We start from the raw sequence: 19,955 nt of genomic DNA on the forward strand, positions 1-19,955 counted from the left end.
TGTGAAAATGTCAGTGTCCAAAAAGTGGTGGGTATAGTGGAGTGGGGATGTGAGTGGATGTTGTCAACCGTTTGGTTGGCTACATAAGCTTTGGAGGCAAACACCGAGTTCAGACATTTTGCCTTGGGTTGAGCATCTGTCTGTCATGAGGCGATTTATAGTGAGGGACGCATCCGAACAGAAGCATACACCAGATACCAACCTAATCGGGTAGTACTGGGACTATGAGGAAGGAGGTAGGTTGGAGAGTTGATTGTTAAGATTAGCTCGACAATGTTTTCTGGCTCACCTGAGAATGGATACACACTTGTGAGGTTTGCAAAACTACCTGATGTTGTGCTTGGTTGAGTAAACTCTCCAAAATAAGAGAGCCAGCTGTTTAGTAACGACTGCCGTGTGTGTGTGTGTGTGTGTGTGTGTGTGTGTGTGTGTGTGTGTGTGTGTGTGTGTGTGTGTGTGTGTGTTGCAGAAAGAGAGAAAGAGCGTTTATGACAACATTTTTAGGCAGGCATGGGTGGCATAGTTAATATCATTGAAGACCATTATTTTTTATGAGGGAAGATTTAGAGACCTGCCAGCCAATGCAACAACAAGACATGGTGGCTCCAACTATAACCACAGATATGTAAACATTCACAAGAACATGGTCAGATTAGCCAAGTGTGGCAGGTGAGGGACAGGAGAGGTTTCAAGGAAATGATGTCATTACCGGGTCGAGGAAGCAAGATGGACCTTTAATAGAGATCCATGTTGCAAAGTTCACAGATTGCGTCAAACCCAAGGAGTGATATAAGTCCTTAGATGCAATGCTATGGCAGGTGGGTGATTGTCGAGCGAACTCCCAGTAAAATGGTTTGTTGGCTGTGGAAATCATCATAAATGAGAAAGGGGGGCAGAGAGACAGGGGGCAGAGGGGCAGAGAGGCAGAGAGACATGGGGGCAGAGAGGCAGAGAGGCAGAGAGACATGGGGGCAGAGGGGCATAGAGGCAGAGAGACATGGGGGAAGAGAGACAGAGGGGACAGAGGGGCAGATAGACAGAGAGCAGCAGGGCAGAGAGGGACAGAGGGCCAGAGAGACAGAGGGCCAGAGAGACAGAGGGCCAGAGAGACAGAGGGCCAGAGAGACAGAGGGCCAGAGAGACAGAGGGCCAGAGAGACAGAGGGCCAGAGAGACAGAGGGCCAGAGAGACAGAGGGCCAGAGAGACAGAGGGCCAGAGAGACAGAGGGCCAGAGAGGCAGAGGGCCAGAGAGGCAGAGGGCCAGAGAGGCAGAGGGCCAGAGAGACAGAGGGCCAGAGAGACAGAGGGCCAGAGAGACAGAGGGCCAGAGAGACAGAGGGCCAGAGAGACAGAGGGCCAGAGAGACAGAGGGCCAGAGAGACAGAGGGCCAGAGAGACAGAGGGCCAGAGAGACAGAGGGCCAGAGAGACAGAGGGCCAGAGAGACAGAGGGCCAGAGAGACAGAGGGCCAGAGAGACAGAGGGCCAGAGAGACAGAGGGCCAGAGAGACAGAGGGCCAGAGAGACAGAGGGCCAGAGAGACAGAGGGCCAGAGAGACAGAGGGCCAGAGAGGCAGAGAGGCAAAAGAGGCAGAGAGGAAAAAGAGGCAGAGAGAGGCAGGGGGCAGAGGAAGCCTGGCAGGCATGGGTGGTTAATAGTTGGTCCATGTTGGCAGAAAGAAGGAAGTATATGGAGTCATCATCATTCGGTGGATCATACACTGTACATTAACATTAGGTGGTTGCACAGAGGAAAGCATAGACAGAGGTATTCCAAAGATTTCTGAGGGGTTCATGCCAAACATGAGCTGCGAGGAATATGGAGATCATGGAGTGCTTCCTCGTACAGTTCAGAACAAAAAAACACTTCTAAAAGTAAATCAAAACAATGTCTCAAACCATGATACTTGGTAATAAATTGCAAATGTTTTTTTTTTTCCTGAATTAAATTATTGTATTGTAGATAAGCCTGAATTTTTAGTTTCCTGATTGGCATCTTCCTTTCCCAAATCTCTGTTGTGCAGCAGTCAGCGAGACAAGCGTTCAGCATGTGCACCCTTCTGCCGTCTGCCAATCTACCAGTTCCCATCCGCCCCAAACCCCCAACACTTTGCCAGGAGATCCGGTTAATTTTTTTTTACAAATTAAGGCTTATAATCTTGCTTCCTTAAAATCAACAACAACCACAAATTCAAACAGTAACCGTTTAACTTGAAACACAATTAGCTCAAGATAAACAAAATTCCAACAGCAACAACATGGTGAACATTGCCAACTGTTGGTTCTGGGTGGCTGAACATTTGGTTTTAAGGACTTTGTGCTTGTTTGAGAGATTTTGACCAAAGACAAGGAAAATGGACAGGATTGTTTTTCACCTAACACCGTGTTGAGCTCCCTATAAAATGTCTCATGTATCCATTGCTGTGTCTTGATGTCCGTTTGTTTGATTATTATGTTGCAACATGGTAGGTAGTAAACCTCATGTGCGAGTGTTCTTGCCAAATCTCAGTTGTTCTTTATATTTCTGCCTCATTTTTATTTTCTTCCTTCCTATTCATCACTGCTCCTGATATCTTATCCCACTGCCATCTCCCCAACCTTCACATAATATAACACGTTACCCTTATCAAGAGGTGGAAAGATAGCTTGGGGTTAGCAGACTCACCTTTGTCTAGTCTTGGTGGGGTTCCCTACCCAATTGCAAAACACGAGCAGAAGCCCCTTAGTAAAAATACTACGATAGATAAAAACACAGGGGGAAAAATGGAATCCGTTTTATTCTTGTGCTGGTTAAAAGAGTTGGATACTGGGACGTTCAATAAGGAATGGATCGAGGTGTTGTGTGCACCTGGCACTTAAAGAAAAGAAGGGTAAAATGAGTTTAACAACTTATTGATTTATTCAAATAATTTGATTAGTTAAACTTCCCATGGATTGTATGAACATAATTTTAGGGTGAGGAACGAAGTACAGGCTGTCCACAAAGTCTTGTTCCAGTCCTAAAATTATATAACAACGAAACCAAAAGAGATACAATGATGTGGTTTGTTGCATTTTGTCACATAATTCATAACGCTTATTTTGTTCTTCAGTACACCTCAACATGTGCACCTTTAGTGGCATAAAGCACATCCAAGCGAGAATCCACTTCAATTCACGCGTTGGCCAGCATATCCCTCATCACATTGCTGATGAAATTGGTGATCTTTGCATGAAGTGTTTCAATGTCAGCAACAGAGGTTTGGAAAACAATTCTTGATATACACCCACATGAAGAAGTCGAATGGTGTCGCATCGAGAGACCTTGGAGGCCAATGGGGACTGCCACACCACATCCAATCCATCCACGGGAGGTTCTCAGTTCTAAAGGTTGCACTATTTGCACTTTATATTCCCACAAATGCAATCTCTTGTGTACAACTTTGTTTTTTATATGATAATTTTCCTGCAAGTTTGGATTAATTTGAAGCAACTTTTACCAAAAAATGTTTTCTCCTTCCGAGGAGCATTTCCATGTTTCAGGGTGGAAGAGACAGACAGACAAACAGACAGAAAGCATTAGCCAACTGGATATAGACATGATCCTGATGGCTTTTCAGGTAGGGCATTACCTAAATGGGAACACCGACCCTCCTTTTGAGTGATATTAATACTTGCATGTGAGCCATGGTGTAGCTTAACGTTTTGGGTGGCTGGCTTGGGATCTTAAGGTCCTGAGTTTGAGCACTTATCAGTCGTTGAATTAACACCAGGTCGGGTTGACTCAGCCTGTCATCCTTCAGAAGTCGGCAAAATGAGCACCTGTGTACTGGTATAGGGGCATTGCATTAGTGGCACAGCCGCGCCCTCAGCCAATGATGCAACCTCCAGCCGTGTGCTGCGTATGAAGAAGGAGTGTGTGTGTGTGTGTGTGTGTGTGTGTGTGTGTGTGTGTGTGTGTGTGTGTGTGTGTGTGTGTGTTCGTGCGCACGCTAGTGTCCATCAAATTTAAAGATACTTGTCCTGACATCCAAATATTTTGTAATTTCATGGATAGTAATCTGACGATTCTCCCAAGTTATCCGCAGAGCACGTTTCACATTTGCTTGAGCAAGAGCAGTTGGTTGCATTTGAGAATGATCAAGATTACTCACCAATTCACTGCCATTTTCTCTTTCACTAATTCCTCCATTGAAACACATAACTACATGAAAAGTATACCTCGACAAATTCTGCAGCCACTCCTTGGGTACAATCTGCCACCATTTCTCTCCCCACCCACAGGATCCTGCTTCAAGATTTTCTTTTCAGGAAAAGTTAACTGTCATCGTGGTTCCACAACAAAATATTTCCCCCATCGCACAGTATTTGCACCGAAGGCAATGTCCGCAGTCAGCATGCCAGCAAAGAAATAAGATCAACATTTTTGGCCCCCACTTTTTATTTCAATGTTTAATGTTCATCGTGTAAGCATAGCTCCCTCTGTACCTGGTGCACAGGAAACAGGCTTTGGCCCTTCCTGGCATCAATTCTCTCAAGGCCGAGCTGTTTAAAAGCCTGCCTGTTGGCCAGGATGCGAGCAAACAAAGAAGCCTCTTTGTGCCCTCGAGTGTGGCGCCCTCCACCTCGTCCCGTCCGCAGATGCAGAGCAGAACCAGTTTCCAGTTTCCTTGTTTGCCGCAGGGCCCAACTGATGCAGGCCGGGCCTTTCTCTCAGCCAGAGTTGGAGCCCTGGTACGTTATGGAACAGCCGCTTTACATTAAGCTGAGCGCAGGCGGCTCTGTGGATAAACTTTTACTTATTAATACAAAACGATGTGTTCACTTTTGTATGGATGGAAACACAATTGTTAGAAAGTCATTGATAAAGCTCAATTCCAATCCTACTGAACCACATGATTCGACTTAACTTAACATACTATTATTGCAATACTATTAGTGGGCTTGGAGACTGCTGCTGAAAGAATCAAGGACTATGTCTTTGTGTAGGGTTGTAAAGATGCGAGCAAGATGAACACGATTAACTTCCTCGTTTACACCACATTCCAAGAATGATTCATGAGGTCAACCATAAAATTGAGGAACAAATAAGAAAACAACCAGAGCGGCACTCAGTCAAGCACATACAGTACATCTCTGCCAGGGTGAACATTTTATGTTTTGTATCCCACTGATAGATGGATCTGCATCCGGATCCGAAACAAAATCGAATCGGTTTGTTCTCGTCACCTAACCAACTCATCCACCAAGTTTTGTCATAACTTGCGCACAACTTTTTTGAAATATCGTGCAATACAAGATATAGATTTTTGGCCCCCATCTCTCGATGGTGAAGAACCACTTTAAAAATTCTCCTATCCAGATCTGGATTTGGATCTTCACCAAAATCGAATCAATTATTTATTCCTTGCCACACACCTAACACGCCCAGCAACTTTAATCCAAATCCGTCCACAACTTTTTGAGATATCATGCTACATATCGTATATGGTCGTATCTCAGACTCAATTGGGAAGAATGACTTAAAAAAATTCTTTGATCCAGAATATCATCTTCCTTCTGTGTTTCAATGATCCAAATTCACCAACACTTACACGATTTTTCTTCAACCTTTCCTTTACCTCATCTTACGTAATCTTTCTCAAAAAATATTTAAATTTTTTTTAAAAGCAGGTCCTTAAAATGTTACAACTTCCTCTTTCACACCTGTGATTCTCCGTATTGTATCATAATTCACCACTCTTCTTCTCATTATTCTTCTTCAAAGGACTGTTTTCAATTCGACCTCTCCTTCATCCCATGCCGAAAACGTCCCAATGTTACAACTTTTCTTTTCTCCATTCTCTTAATTCTCCTTTATTGCATCCTTCATGTAATGGCTTTAAATTGCATATCTGATTTAAACATTTTTAAAACCCCAGTTTGTAATGTATGTTCGTGTTCCATCAATCATCCTTTTTTTTTTACCAACTTCAGTGCCAATTCACCCCACGACCACCTAACACCTTAAATCTACCCCACTACCTTAAATCTACCACCACCTAACCCCTCACCTGTTATCCCCTCTCCTTACACCTATCTTGTCCCTCATCCTACCTCCGCTCTTGGAACCTCTTCACTGTCTTCTACTTCAGTATCGGCTACTCCTCTGTTGTCCCAAAGTGTGTAGTGTTCTAACATCTGTGGGTTCCATTCTAACCTCACAGATATCTCACTCTCTATCAATCAGTACACTCATCATCACAAACATTCTCCTTCCTTCCTATCAGCACACCTCCCCCTCTTCCCAACACCTCAAATCTTGTACCTCCCCCCTGCCCGCTCTCTTGTTCACCATACCACAACCAAGTCTCATCCGTTCCCTCTCCCCACCTCTCCCATCGCCCTCCTGCACCTTGGCCATGCCTGCTCTCATCATTTTGCCTCCCTCTCAAAGCAACCTTCACACTCTTCCCCCTCCAAGCTTCCCTCTCACCTTTCTCAAAAACTCCTCCTTCACCCTTCTCCCCCCACTCTCCCCTCTCACCCTGCTACCCCTCACCCTTCTCCCTCAACTCTCACCTCTTACCCTTCTCCCTCCAATCTTCCCCCTCACTCCTCCTTCCCAAAGTCCCCCCACCACATCTACAAAGGTGCCTCCTTCCACAACCCTCTCTCATCCATCTCATCACTCCACCTCCTCCAATCTTCAACTGCCCTCTGGCCCCTCTCTTATTACTCTCCACTGTACCTCAACCCATCACCACCGAGCCTTTTCTCATCCTCATCTGGTCCTCTCCCGAAGGTCTTCTGCAATCCCCCACACTCTTTGAACAACTCTCTTTACCTCCCCCCCCTCCTCCCTCGTCCTACGCTCTCCCTCCCTTCCACTGCACCCAAAGCCTCCTCTCTTCCCTCTTCCTTAACATTGTAGACCTCAAACATCCGGGGCCTTCGCTCAAACCTGACAGATATTTCCATACAGGTTGCCACTGAAAAACAAGACATAATCTGCTTCACCGAAACTTTCCTCCCTCAAGACGTCTCTGACTCCCGAGTATCTCTCCCTGGTTACTCCCTCCTCCGGTATGACAGACCTGAGCCTCGTCCTGGTGGCGGAGTTGCTCTTCATCAAAGACGCTATTCCTCACTCTCCATGCACTGCCCTCACTCCCCCACGCCCCCAGGAATACCTCGGGCTACGGCTTCCCCATTCACTCCCACCTCATGTTTATACATGTACTGTACCGTCCATCAAACAGTGATGACTCCATTTACACCTCACAATCCGAAAACATGGACCAACTTCTATCTTCTCATCCAAACTCTCTCTTCCTCATATGTGGTGACTTCAATTGTTATCATGCCAGTTGGCTCGGTGTGGGTACCTCTCTCACTTGTCATGGCACTTCAGAAAAAGCTTTCTGTGACTCATTGGGACTGACTCAATTGGTCAACTTCCTGACCCAGATCTCAACCAACCGTATTCTATCTCTTCTGGATTTGATTTTGACAAATTTCCCTGAAAATATCTGCTGCTCTTCCTTCGCTCCAATTGGTTCATCTGACCACGTCCTTGTCAAAGTGGACATCTCTCTGGCTGTTATTGGAGAACCACCTCAGCGCTTTTGAGTCTGGCATTTTACTCAGGCCAACTGGCAGGGACTTAAGGCAGCCATCAAACTTCTAGACTGGTCTACCATCCTCCGACATCAACTTGTCCTGGGAAATATTTCAAAGAAACTTGCTCTCTCATGCACAGATTTATCCCATCTCTTCTTCAGTTGTCCTACTCTTCCTGCCACCTATGGTACACGTAAGCTTGTGGCTAGGCAGTTGTCATGAAACAACTTTCCTTCACCTCATGGAGGGCTAATCCAACTGATGGCAATCTCAGTTCCCTCCACAAATCTTGGAACAAGTGTGTGTGTGTACCCTCAAGAGAGCCAGAAAACAACATCTTTCAAATCTCAAGTCTGAATGCTCAAACCTGTCTCCCTCCTCCAAATCCTGGTGGCATCTAATTAAGTCTGTTTCTGGTGTATGTTCCTCTTCCACCCCCCTTCCTTACTTCAAATGGCCGCACTGCTGACACTGCACGTGAAAAGGCTGAATGCCTAAACTCAGTGTTTGCTTCTAAATCTTGTGTCCCAAACCCATCGCTTTCTATACCCACCTTACCCAGTTGCACCCACCTGTTCCTGAACTCTGTGTCCTTTTCTCCTGACAAGGAGAAGAGTTTGCTGTCAAGCCTCGGCTCAGATTCTGCAACCGGTCCAGACGGCATCAGCCCACATGTCCCAAAAACCTGCTCTGCTCCTCTTGCTCACCCTCTCTCTGTTCTATTCACCCTCTCATTGGCTCAAGGTCATCTGCCATCTGCTTGGAAATCAGCAAACATTACCGCTCTGCATAAAGAAGGTGCAAAAAACAGATCCCTGCAACTACAGACCAATCAGCCTTCTCCCAAACATCAGCAAGGTTATGGAATCCATCTTCGTTTCAGACATGAAATCCTTCCTCTTCTCCATTGGCTTGGTTTTCGATCATCAATTTGCATTCAAACCAGGTCACTCCACCCTGAATATGATGCTTCTGCTCTCCCAACAATGGATGGAGATCCTCAATGCCAGACATGAAATCAGAGCCATATCCCTAGACGTATTACGTGCCTTCGATATGGTCTGGCACTCTGCCCTGCTCAACTGGCACCTGTCCATCAACTTTCATCCGAATCCGTCCACAACTTTTTTTAGATATCATGCAGTATCGTTTTTTAGTCCCATCTCTCAATGGTGAAGAATCAGTTAAAAATTAAATAATTATTATTTCCAGATCTATGACGGATCTTCACCAAAAATTAATCACTTCGTCCCAGTGGCACTCCCAACCTGTCCACCAGGTTTCGTGTGAATCCATCCATAACCTTTTGAGATATTGTACTATATAGAGTTTTTGGTCCCATCTCTCAATGGTCAAGAATCACTTGAAAAATTCTCAGATCCTGATCCGGATTTCGATCTTCACCAAAATTAAGCGTTGCCGTCCTTGGCCGGCCACATACACACAATAAACATTTCAGAACGATTGCTTGAAAACTGTGGCCAAAAATCGTGTTACAAACAGAAAAATAGACAGACAAACGCTCCAGACCAACATACTTGGCAAAAAAAACTTTCACCAAGTAATTACAACTTTATATAGACTAGGTGGCCCATTGGTCCATTGGACCAAATTCTCATTGGTCTTCACGGCCTTGGTCGTTTTTGCTACTCTGAACAAAAGCAAGAGCTTTCCCAGCCTGGAAGCCTTGGAACCCTAATCATAGTAATTGGAGGTCTTTCGGGGTCTTGGTGGTCCTAAGGGTCTTGAGGGTCTTAAGGGGTCATCAAAGGTCGAAGGGGTCTCAGCATTCTCAAGGGTCAAAAGGTACATTACAATAGTGCATAATTAATTCATAGACGAACGTAATTAATAGACACAAAAAGCATCTCACACACACACACACACACACACACACACACACACACACACACACACACACACACACACACACACACACACACACACACACACACACACACACACACACACACACACACACACACACACACACCTCATCCATATATAATATATATAACCATCATGATGAGATGGTGCATAGGCAGGGGAGCATAGAGGAATGCGTGCTCACCTCTAAGTTGTTTAGCCTGGGTTAGAATCTTGAAACAGCTTTAAGCTGCCATCCTGGTGTTTTGCAGGTAGGGCGAGGCATTGACATGTGCGCCGTCATCGGATGGATGTTAAACCAAAGAAAATAATTCGTTTGTGGATGTAAAAGATCCGATGGGAGTCTTTCACTAAGAGTAGATGAGTTATCACTGGCACTGAAAACAAAATTCAAGTTCCTGCCCTAACTGGCACCTGGGAAAGCAATGGCAAACCACTTATAGCAGAACACTTGCCAAGAGACTGCTTCGGCAGCAATAATACTTTCTAATGAGTATGCTACACAGATGATGATGTAAGGTCGAAAAAAGGACAGTTAGTGAAGGTTGCAAAAAAGGATAGCTAGTAAAGGTTGCCAAAAAGGATAGTGAATAAAGGTTGCAAAAAAGGATAGCTAGTGAAGGTCGCGAAAAAGGATAGCTAATGAAGTTTGCAAAAAAGGATAGATTGTGAAGGTCGCGAAAAAGGATAGCTCATGAAGGTTGCAAAAAAGGATAGGTTGTGAAGGTTGCAAAAAAGGATAGGTTGTGAAGGTTGCAAAAAAGGATAGGTTGTGAAGGTTGCAAAAAAGGATAGGTTGTGAAGGTTGCAAAAATGGATAGTGATTGAAGGTTGAAAAAAAGGATAGCTAGTGAAGGTTGTGAAAAAGGATAGCTCATGAACGTTGCAAAAAAGGATAGCTTGTGAAGGTTGCAAAAAAGGATAGTGATTGAAGGTTGTGAAAAAGGATAGCTAGTGAAGGTTGTGAAAAAGGATAGCTCATGAACGTTGCAAAAAAGGATAGCTTGTGAAGGTTGCAAAAAAGGATAGCTTGTGAAGGTTGCAAAAAAGGATAGCTAGTGAAGGTTGCAGAAAAGGATAGCTAATGAAGTTTGCAAAAAAGGATAGATTGTGAAGGTCGCGAAAAAGGATAGCTCATGAAGGTTGCAAAAAAGGATAGGTTGTGAAGGTTGCAAAAAAGGATAGGTTGTGAAGGTTGCAAAAATGGATAGTGATTGAAGGTTGAAAAAAAGGATAGCTAATGAAGGTTGTGAAAAAGGATAGCTAGTGAAGGTTGTGAAAAAGGATAGCTCATGAACGTTGCAAAAAAGGATAGGTTGTGAAGGTTGCAAAAAAGGATAGCTAGTGAAGGTTGCAGAAAACGGTTAACTTGTGAATGCTAGAATCTGTATTGGATTAAATGTCATCTTCTCTTACAAACAGAATACGAACACAAAGGTAAATGGGAAGGGTTGCTTTTCAGAAGGATCTGTAACTGCTGAGCAAACATCAAAGCCTCTCTCAAACTTCGAGTTTCTTGTGGTTTCCAAGTGAATGTACACTAACGCCATCGTTTGCCAGAGGTAAAACAACGTTCAGATTGCATTAACGATGAACATTCAAAGAACAACACATTGCCATTTGGGATTAATGTTTTATAAGATTTTTTGTACTATTAACTGAACTCATGCAACTGAGTTTTATTAGCACATGACCTTGGGAACTCTACTCCCTGGCACCTGTATTATCTGAGAAAATGTTCAACATTTTCCTCCCACAATGATTCCTCCCACATTGCTAACAACGCTGCAAACAAAGCTGTCAGAGCTTTTAAAATGCACCAGGGCAAAGACAACTTTGGAAAACTCAACAAAAGAGTTTTTTTATTTAATTAAACACCCAGTGGTGTTTCTTTCATTAGGAACAGACTTTGTATGTGAGAAAAGAGTTAATGAAGCACCAAAAGTGTTTCACAAGGAAAACATTACGGTGTCTTCAAGAGGTTCAATCATAAAAAGTAAAGTTTCCATCAATATCTCTCTCCGCTAATGTGAGGAAGAGTGTCCTTCTACAATGCTCCGTGCTGCAGATCGGCTTCGGCTTGCAAGGTCGAGGCTTTTTACATGCTCATGGGAAAGTGGCTATGTGGAGCTAAGTTGCCCAAATATTGACTACTCCAAGTGGCTATGTGGAGCTAAGTTGCCCAAATATTGACTACTCCACCATGACAATCTTAATTATTATTTTTATACATGGTCGAGGCTTGTGGAAGAGCGACGACACAATAAAACAAATAGTGGGGCAACTTAGCATAACAATTGTGCATTTTGTGAGGAAAGCACCAAATTTGGCACACTAGTAGCCGATCATATTATGAACAGATTTCGATATTGGGCCATCTCAAATTCAGCTTCTGATGGCTGTGGCAGCCATTTTCCACTGCCATCAAAAATTTTGAGATGGCCCAATATCCATATCTGTTTATAATATGATCGGCTACTCGTGTGCCAAATTTGGTGCTTTCCTCACAAAATGCACAATTGTTATGCTATATTTAGCTAAGTTGCCCCACTAAAAGGGAACAGTCAGAGAGAGGAAACTCCAACAGAGACAAATAAGGGATGCAGGTCAGCAGGTAATGATGAGGGGTAAGGGAGAACACAAGGGGTGGACAATTTTTTTTTATTGTGAATATCTATACTGTACTAATAAATGTCAGTGTGTGTGTGTGTGTGTGTGTGTGTGTGTGTGTGTGTGTGTGTGTGTGTGTGTGTGTGTGTGTGTGTGTGTGTGTGTGTGTGTGTGTGTGTGTGTGTGTGTGTGTGTGTGTGTGTCAGTGTGTCTCCTCCATAACTTCAAAACCATTAAACCTAGCAGCCTGAAACTTTGCATGCATACGAAGGGAACTCCAAGGAAGTGCATGACTGAGAATTGGGTGTTTGGGTTAATTAAAACACCCCTTTTGAAGATAATTAACGGCCTTATTTAATTATATCCTTCATCAGGTGATCCTCGGCCACCTCGCGCTCTGGGGTCTTAAGGTGTTTCCTTGGTAACCTCACTAGGGTCTGAAGCCGCCATGTTTTTTTGGCCTTCACAACCATGCCTTGACTTGAAACAGGCCGCAACGATTTCTTCACGATAAAGGTTTTTTTTTCACTTTCCTCACTCATATTATCGAATGCCTGTTCATTATGGCTACAAATCGCTGTATACTTCGCTTTTGTAAGTACGATAGTTTCCAAATGAGGAGCTTGGAGCGGTTTCATGCATTATATGATACGATTTTACATGATCTACTCTCATGGACTAATTAAAGTACATCATCGAAATATTATTTTGGTTTGGAGGATCGGATATCGTCCGAATGAAACAAATGCCGAAATCTGTTGTAAAATCTGATAATTTAAAGACATAACGAGTCATATAAACGAAATGATATACCTATTTACTTTAAGCAAGCAAGGCTGTGTTCCCTCTTTCTCAAGAGATACATACGAAAATATGAGATTTCCAAAGTCTTTCTCTGCTATTTGGAGAATTATATTGAGTGAAGAAAAAATTTCGGAACGTGCCAAAATTAACCACCTTCATTGAGCTCTATGATTTAATGCATTCACTGCTGGACATCGTGCCCTGTCCCCCAGAGGGACTGCTTATCCATAAAATCTGCCAGATTTGCTTCTATATTTTCAGAGGTTTCGCAAGGTGCTCGACACTCTACAGGGAATCAAACTAAATCTCGTAAAAAACGGATGTTTCAAAATAAAGTTATAACGTTTGCGCGGACCCCAGACTGATATAACACTTTGAGTATAGACGAGCAGGCAAGATGAGGGATTCTCTGCAATGTTTATTTCATGGGCGATTGAACTTTACGATGTCTCCAGGGTTGTTCTGCATTCAGCTGAAACTCTTGTGGATAAAGTCATTATTTGAACGAATTAATGTTATTTCATTAACTGCTGCGTGCACGGTGAAGACCGGCTTTACTATTGAAGGAATCCGATATGATATGCAGCGACAGCCTGGCCAACCGATCCTGAGCAACCAATGAATTGGAGTGCTTGCATGAGTGCTGAAGCCACTTGCTGAACGTCTTACATTTGATAGCGGAACCATGCTTTGTACTGAGCAAATCATTCACTCACTGAAGACGTTTTGCCCACCACGTCATTCAGAGCGAGTGGTTCATGGTCCATCACCCTGAGCGAGTGGTTCGTACTGCGTCACCCTGGGTGAGTGCTTCATGCTCCGTCGCCCTGAGTGAGTGGTTCGTGCTCTGTCGCCCTGAGCGAGTGCTTCGTGCTCCGTCGCCCTGAGCGAGTTGTGAAATAACACCTGATTTCCGAGCCTTTTTCCATATTAACGTGTTTTCTAAATTACTGAGCCAATTTTTTTTCAAGCCGTCACATGCAGCTGTCTATTAAGAAAATGTTTGTGATCATATCCCTGAAACGTCAATATAAATTATTACCATCTGTGACTGTCTTCCTCAAACCCCTCTTCTGTGGGGCAAGAGTAGGGGTAGGGGCAGAGGGCAGGGGGTAGGGGGCGAGGAGGCTTTTTTGGAGTTTCCATCTCCAGTTTAGTGATTGGAAGGTTGTGTTTGGTCGAACCTTTCCTACTGTTGGGGCCTACATGGGGCCTGTCTGAGGACTACTGTTGGGGCCTGCGTGGGGCCTGCATGGGGCTTGTGTAGTGCCTACTGTTGGGGCCAGCCTGGGGTCTGCCTGGGGCCTACTGTTGACGCCTGCTTGGGCCCTACCATTGGGGCCTGCCTGGGGCCTACTGTTTGGGCCTGCCTGGTGCTACTGTTGGGGTCTGCCTGGGGCCTACTGTCATGTATTCATGTATCAGATCAACGGGAAGCACGTTCATCGCGAGGCGGGAGCATGGCGGCGCACGACGAAGCTGGGCTCATGGATGGTTCTGAGGTTTCTGTGTGTGGAGCGCAATAAAAGATTGATGGTGCATTCAAACTGCTTTCCCTGCCTGATACATTACATGGCGACGAGGATTGGATTCTGGTGAGTGCATGGAAAGTAAGCAGAGCTGTTGCAGTTAGCTGTTGGCCTACGAATTCGTTATTTACCTACATACGCTACTTTATCACCATGTCTCTCAGCCGTATTGACGAGTTCAACCCACGTGAAGCAAGCTGGGAGGCGTACATTGAGAGTCTACAGTATTACTACAAAGCTAATGGCATAGAGGATGATGCCAGGAAGAAAGCAATCCTGATGTCGGTATGCGACAGCGAGATGTATACTATCCTGAAGAATCTCGCCATGCCCAGGACCACGATGGATTTAACACACGCCGAGCTTGTGGCAGCTATGAAGGAGCACTGCGAACCCACACCTTCAGTCATTGTGAGTCGATTCAATTTTTACATGTGTCGCCAAACCTCGACACAGTCCATTTCGGCATTCATAGCTCTGCCGAAAAAACACCTTGCTCAGCATTGCCAGTTTGATACCACATTCGACGACATGCTGAGGGACTTGCTCATAGTGGGAGTGGAGCAAGATTGAATTCGCCAGCACCTACTTGCTGAATGGACTCTGACATTTTCCAGTGCTAAGGACAGCGCCATCGCATACCAGCCTGGAGCTGACTGTCAAGTCATCTGTCAATCGTGCGGAACAACATCCAACCAGAAAATCCGACGCTAAAACGCTTGGAAACTGCTTGGTGGCTGGTGCAGGTAAATGCTGTTTCTTCTGCAAGGGTGAGTATTCTCCCACTACATGCCATTTTAAGAATTCCGCTTGCAACTACAAACACAAGGTGGGTCATATTGCCTCTGCGTGCTTGTCTCGAAAACGGAGGGCAAGGAGAGAGGAATGCAAAACCCACCTCCTTGACTCAGAGCATAACCAGGAAGACATGGCTGATGGAGACAGCCCAAACAGCCACAGTGTTGAGTCACATGACCTTTCCCACACAAAGTCTGGCAGACAGTCTACTCCTATACTGGTTATAGTAGATATAGATGGACGAACCGTGGAAATGGAGGTAGACACGGGTGCTGCTGTCTCACTCATGAGTGAAGCAGCTTTCCGTAACCTGTGGGGGAATTCTGAATAATCCAGCCTCCGTTTGTCCCTAATCTGACTCCTTCCATATCCTGGTGAGTCAATGCAAGCCCACGGGTCATGTGATGTCACAGTAACCTACGGCAACAACACTCACCAATTACAACTCTTGGTCATCCCCGGGGATGGACCCACACTTCTCGGACGAAACTGGCTCGATGTTTTCAAGCTCAATTGGGAACACATCCATCGACTGCAGGCTTCCAAGCCACCATATCAGTGTAAGTTAATGCCTTTGGGGATGAAAAATGCACCTGCTACCTTCCAAAGGTTAATGAACCAAATTATGATGGGTTTTCCGAATTGTGTAGCTTACCTGGATGATGTCATACTGTCTTGTGATACATGGCAAGACCATTTGAGACATCTCCGAGAACTATTTGAAAGACTTACCGATGCCAAACTTGTTGTAAACCTCAAGAAAAACGAATTTGCCAAAGCTAGGGTTACCTACCAAGGTCATGTTGTTGGTCAAGGTCAAGTATCACCTAAACAGGCCAAGACCCAAGCGATTGCCGATTTTTCTCTCCCCACCAGTAAGTGAGAATTGCTTCAGTATCTCAGTATGTCTGGGTTCTACAGGAAATTCTGTGTGAATTACAGCTCGTTTGTGGTACCCCGAACCAACTTGTTGAAGAAAAAATGCAAAATTTGTGTGGTCTGAATCCTGTCAAAAGGTTTTTGACAAATTGAAAGCTATTCTGGCCAATGAGCCAGTGTTGGCCGCTCCCGATTTTGGTAAGCCGTTCAAATTGGCTATAGACACAAGCGATGTTGGTGTAGGAGCGGTACTGTTTTTCAGGATGATGCATCAGGTGTTGAAAAGCCAGTAAGTTACTTGTCCAAAACGCTGAACAAACATCAAAAGGCTTATTCTACGATCGAGAAGGAGGCCTCGAGTCTGATTTTGGCTCTGCAGCATTTTGAAATGAATCTGATGAATGGCTCAAACGATGATACGGTATATACTGATCACAATCCTCTGGTTTTTCTGGAGAAGCTCAAGATGACGAATCGACGCCTTTTCCGATTGGGGCATTTGATATATAACCTTACCCCTTGAAAATTGCACATATTTTGGGGAGAGATAATGTCATGGCAGATGCTCTATCTCGACCTTTAGAGAATATTCATGCACATGTATACTGAACAAAAATATAAACGCACCAACCTAAATATCTAAGTCAAGATTGCCATTATGGGAAAATGGTCAAACCGATGATATGTTTGAGCAATGGTTCCTTTGTTTTGCTCAAGACAGATGTTCCCATTGAAATTGACCACTCTGAGTGTGTGGACTCACACGTTGAGTAATCCTTCCCATGAGCACCATGGGGCTTGACAGAGTGATGGTCAGTGAGCGTGACCAGGACACAAACACTCCCTATAGCTTGCCCTATAAAAGGCCTCCCCAAAATGTGGACTGGTGCCAAATGTCAACATGCCACAGATGTCACAAATCTTGAGGGAGCGCGCCATTGGCATGCTGAATGCTGGGACGTCAGTACGGGCCGTTGCAGCACACTTCAATGTCCACCACTCCACCATTAGCCGCCTGAGAACGCGCCTCAGAGAGACTGGAAGCACCGTGAACCGCCCACATGCCCGGCGACCACGTGTGACCACCGCCGGTCAGGATCGTCACATGAGGCTGCAACATCTCCGGGATCGACTCCGACCGGCCACGAGGACTGCCGATGAGACTGTCGGGCTGCATAACAGGCGCATTTCAGCCCAGACGGTGCGTAACCGCTTAAGGGAGGCCAAGCTTGAGGGAGGCCAACACCCGCGACTGACTGTGTGAACTCTGACAGTGACACCTCGGTTGTGTCGGCTGTTGTAGCGCAAAGACTGTCGCCAGAATTCTCAAGGAACTCTTTGAAATTTAATGCTCAATTCTCATGGATTCTATAACCAAATTGTTGTGAAGATTTAGTGTTAATGAGTTCGAGGTAAAATAGTAACAATCGCTTGGTGCGTTTATATTTTTGTTCAGTAGATATTAGCCCTGATGCCTGTAAATGTCAACGGGATGTAGCTGTTTGTTTACTGCACCGTTTGTGCTATGTTGAGACTAATCTGCCTTTGCCTTTATAATAATGTGTACCTGCCTTTGTAAAAAAAAAAAAAAAAAAACTGCTTGGGTAAAGTTTTCTTCTTTAAAAGGGGGGGGGGAGGTGTTACGGTCTGACCTTCCTCTTCTCCCCACCCTGCGTTAGACCCAATGGTTACGCCCATGGGTAGAAAGCCTGTGATTGGTTGTGGGGCAAGAGGAGGGAGCCAGGAAGTTGATGCAGAGGAGGAGAGGGTGGCTATATTGGAGTTTCCGTCTGCAGTATAGTTATTGGAAGGTTGTTTGGTTGAACCCTTCCTATTGTTGAAGCCTGGACAATGGCCTCTCTGATCAGTCGCTTCTTTGCTTGGTCATCAAACTGCCTTCTTCATATGTTGGCTTGGTGTGCTGCAGGCTGTAACAAAATACAACGTTGTTTTTTGGTGAAATCTACTCATGTGTTTTTTGAGTTTGTTTTTTGTGTCATGTTTGTGTGTTTGTTTTTTCATAAAGCATGTCTCTCTATCTGTCTATCTATCTGTCTCTGGACATATCCAGATGGGAGCTCGTCTCCAGACCTGTCCAAGTGGTGTTTTTCTCCAGACGCATCCGGGTGGTGTTTGTCTCTGGACATGTCTGGGCAGTAATTAACACTCCACTGCATGGCTGCCTTCCCTTCCTCTCACCTCACACTATCTTCCCTTCCCCCACACCTCCTTCATCCTGCACTCCTCTCTCCCCCCACCCCTCTCTCCCTCTTCTCCCCTCTCCCTCAGTCTCCCTCAGCAACAGTCTCCCTCCCCCTTTCGTATTCCCGTCAGCGAAGCGACGGGTGGTATTTGCTAGTTTGTAATGAAGCAAACATGTGAACTCTAGTGGCTAATCGGTTGCATCCTTCCAGAGAGCCAATCAACGCATGGGATGCTGTGACCAAGCGACCAAGACCAAGTTTAACAGTGACCAAGGCTATTGAGCGAAGTGGATTTCGTTTGTTTGATTCAACAACCGCGATGACAACTAATGAGTCTTTTTCTGCAACTAGTAGTCAATCAGTTGCTGTGGCATTTTAAAGCCGCAGCGGCTCAGCGCCAATAAATCCATCCTTCACCAACCGCTGGAGAGACGACGGAGCAACAGTCCATGACGTCATAAAAATCGAAATTTTGTTCATGCGGAGAATCGAGTCACGTGATTGGTTGAATGGAAGCCCTCTCAATGCTGATGACAGCGACACATTTTGACAGATAACAGATTGCGTTTTTTACGCTGAGGGCATGGCTGTGCTGCTGATGCAAAGTCAGTCCCCTGAAGGTTAGGGGCTTAGAGCAGGAATATATATATATATATATATATATATATATATATATATATATTATATACACACATATTTTTGGCATTTTCGGCCTGATTTCAATTAGTTAATGAGCGCAGATTTTGATGCAGTCAATACACCTTCATTAGCCATCAGATATGAAGCTTGTGGCTAAGTTTCATCAAAATTGTGTGTATGGTTCAAGCAATAATGACTGAAGTGTTTACAGACTCACTCACTCACTGACTTACCAATGGACACTGCTCGATTGCATAAGCCCACCGGACTAAAGTCCAGGTGAGCTAAAAATTGCTCCTGCTGTGTATTACAAAATAGTTCACTGCCACATTATTAAAAACACATCAAAGCCACATAATTTGAAACACCTCTTGCTGCACAATTCCAAAGTCCCATAGTCCATTTTCAAAATTAAAAACACCTCTCGCTGCATAATTAGAAATAGGGCCATGGCTCCTGAAACTCACCTGGTGTGCCACCGATTTGGATGTGGCTTACAGCCACAGGTCACCTGTGGCACGACTTCGGCCCCACAGGGAGTCTGGTGGAGTGGGGCATCTCTTCTCCATTGGGGCGCCATTTGAGTCTCGTGTCTCAGGCCGGTGGGGTCGCTGGACCTTGGAGTGGGATGAAGCCTCTGGGAGTCTGATGTGGTTCCTCCTGGGTGCCTATTATCGTGCACCATGAGAACCACTCTGGAGAGGTGTTACGGGCCGCGCTTTGGTGATGGCACCAGTAAGGGACTGGTGATGTGACCGCCAGGGCATGTGGTCTGGCAGCCTCTCCTTGAGGCTCTGGGACAGCCAGCATATGGCGACCTACCATGCTGTGCTGGTGTATGGATATGGGTTGATCCGCATGGACTGAGTATGAGTACAGTTCACCAGACACCATTGGACCATCTGTGGAACATTAGAGTGATTGGGAAAGGTCCAGAGAGGCCTGCATTGCCTTCCACAGATGGTCCACTGTGATTTATGGGTTCTCGGTTTGGGAGGAGAGCCCTGGGTTTTAATTGGCATGG

The sequence above is a fragment of the Eptatretus burgeri genome, chromosome 8 (assembly GCF_056783735.1).
Source record: "Eptatretus burgeri isolate ZD-2024b chromosome 8, Ebu_testis_v1, whole genome shotgun sequence".
Taxonomy (NCBI): domain Eukaryota; kingdom Metazoa; phylum Chordata; class Myxini; order Myxiniformes; family Myxinidae; genus Eptatretus; species Eptatretus burgeri.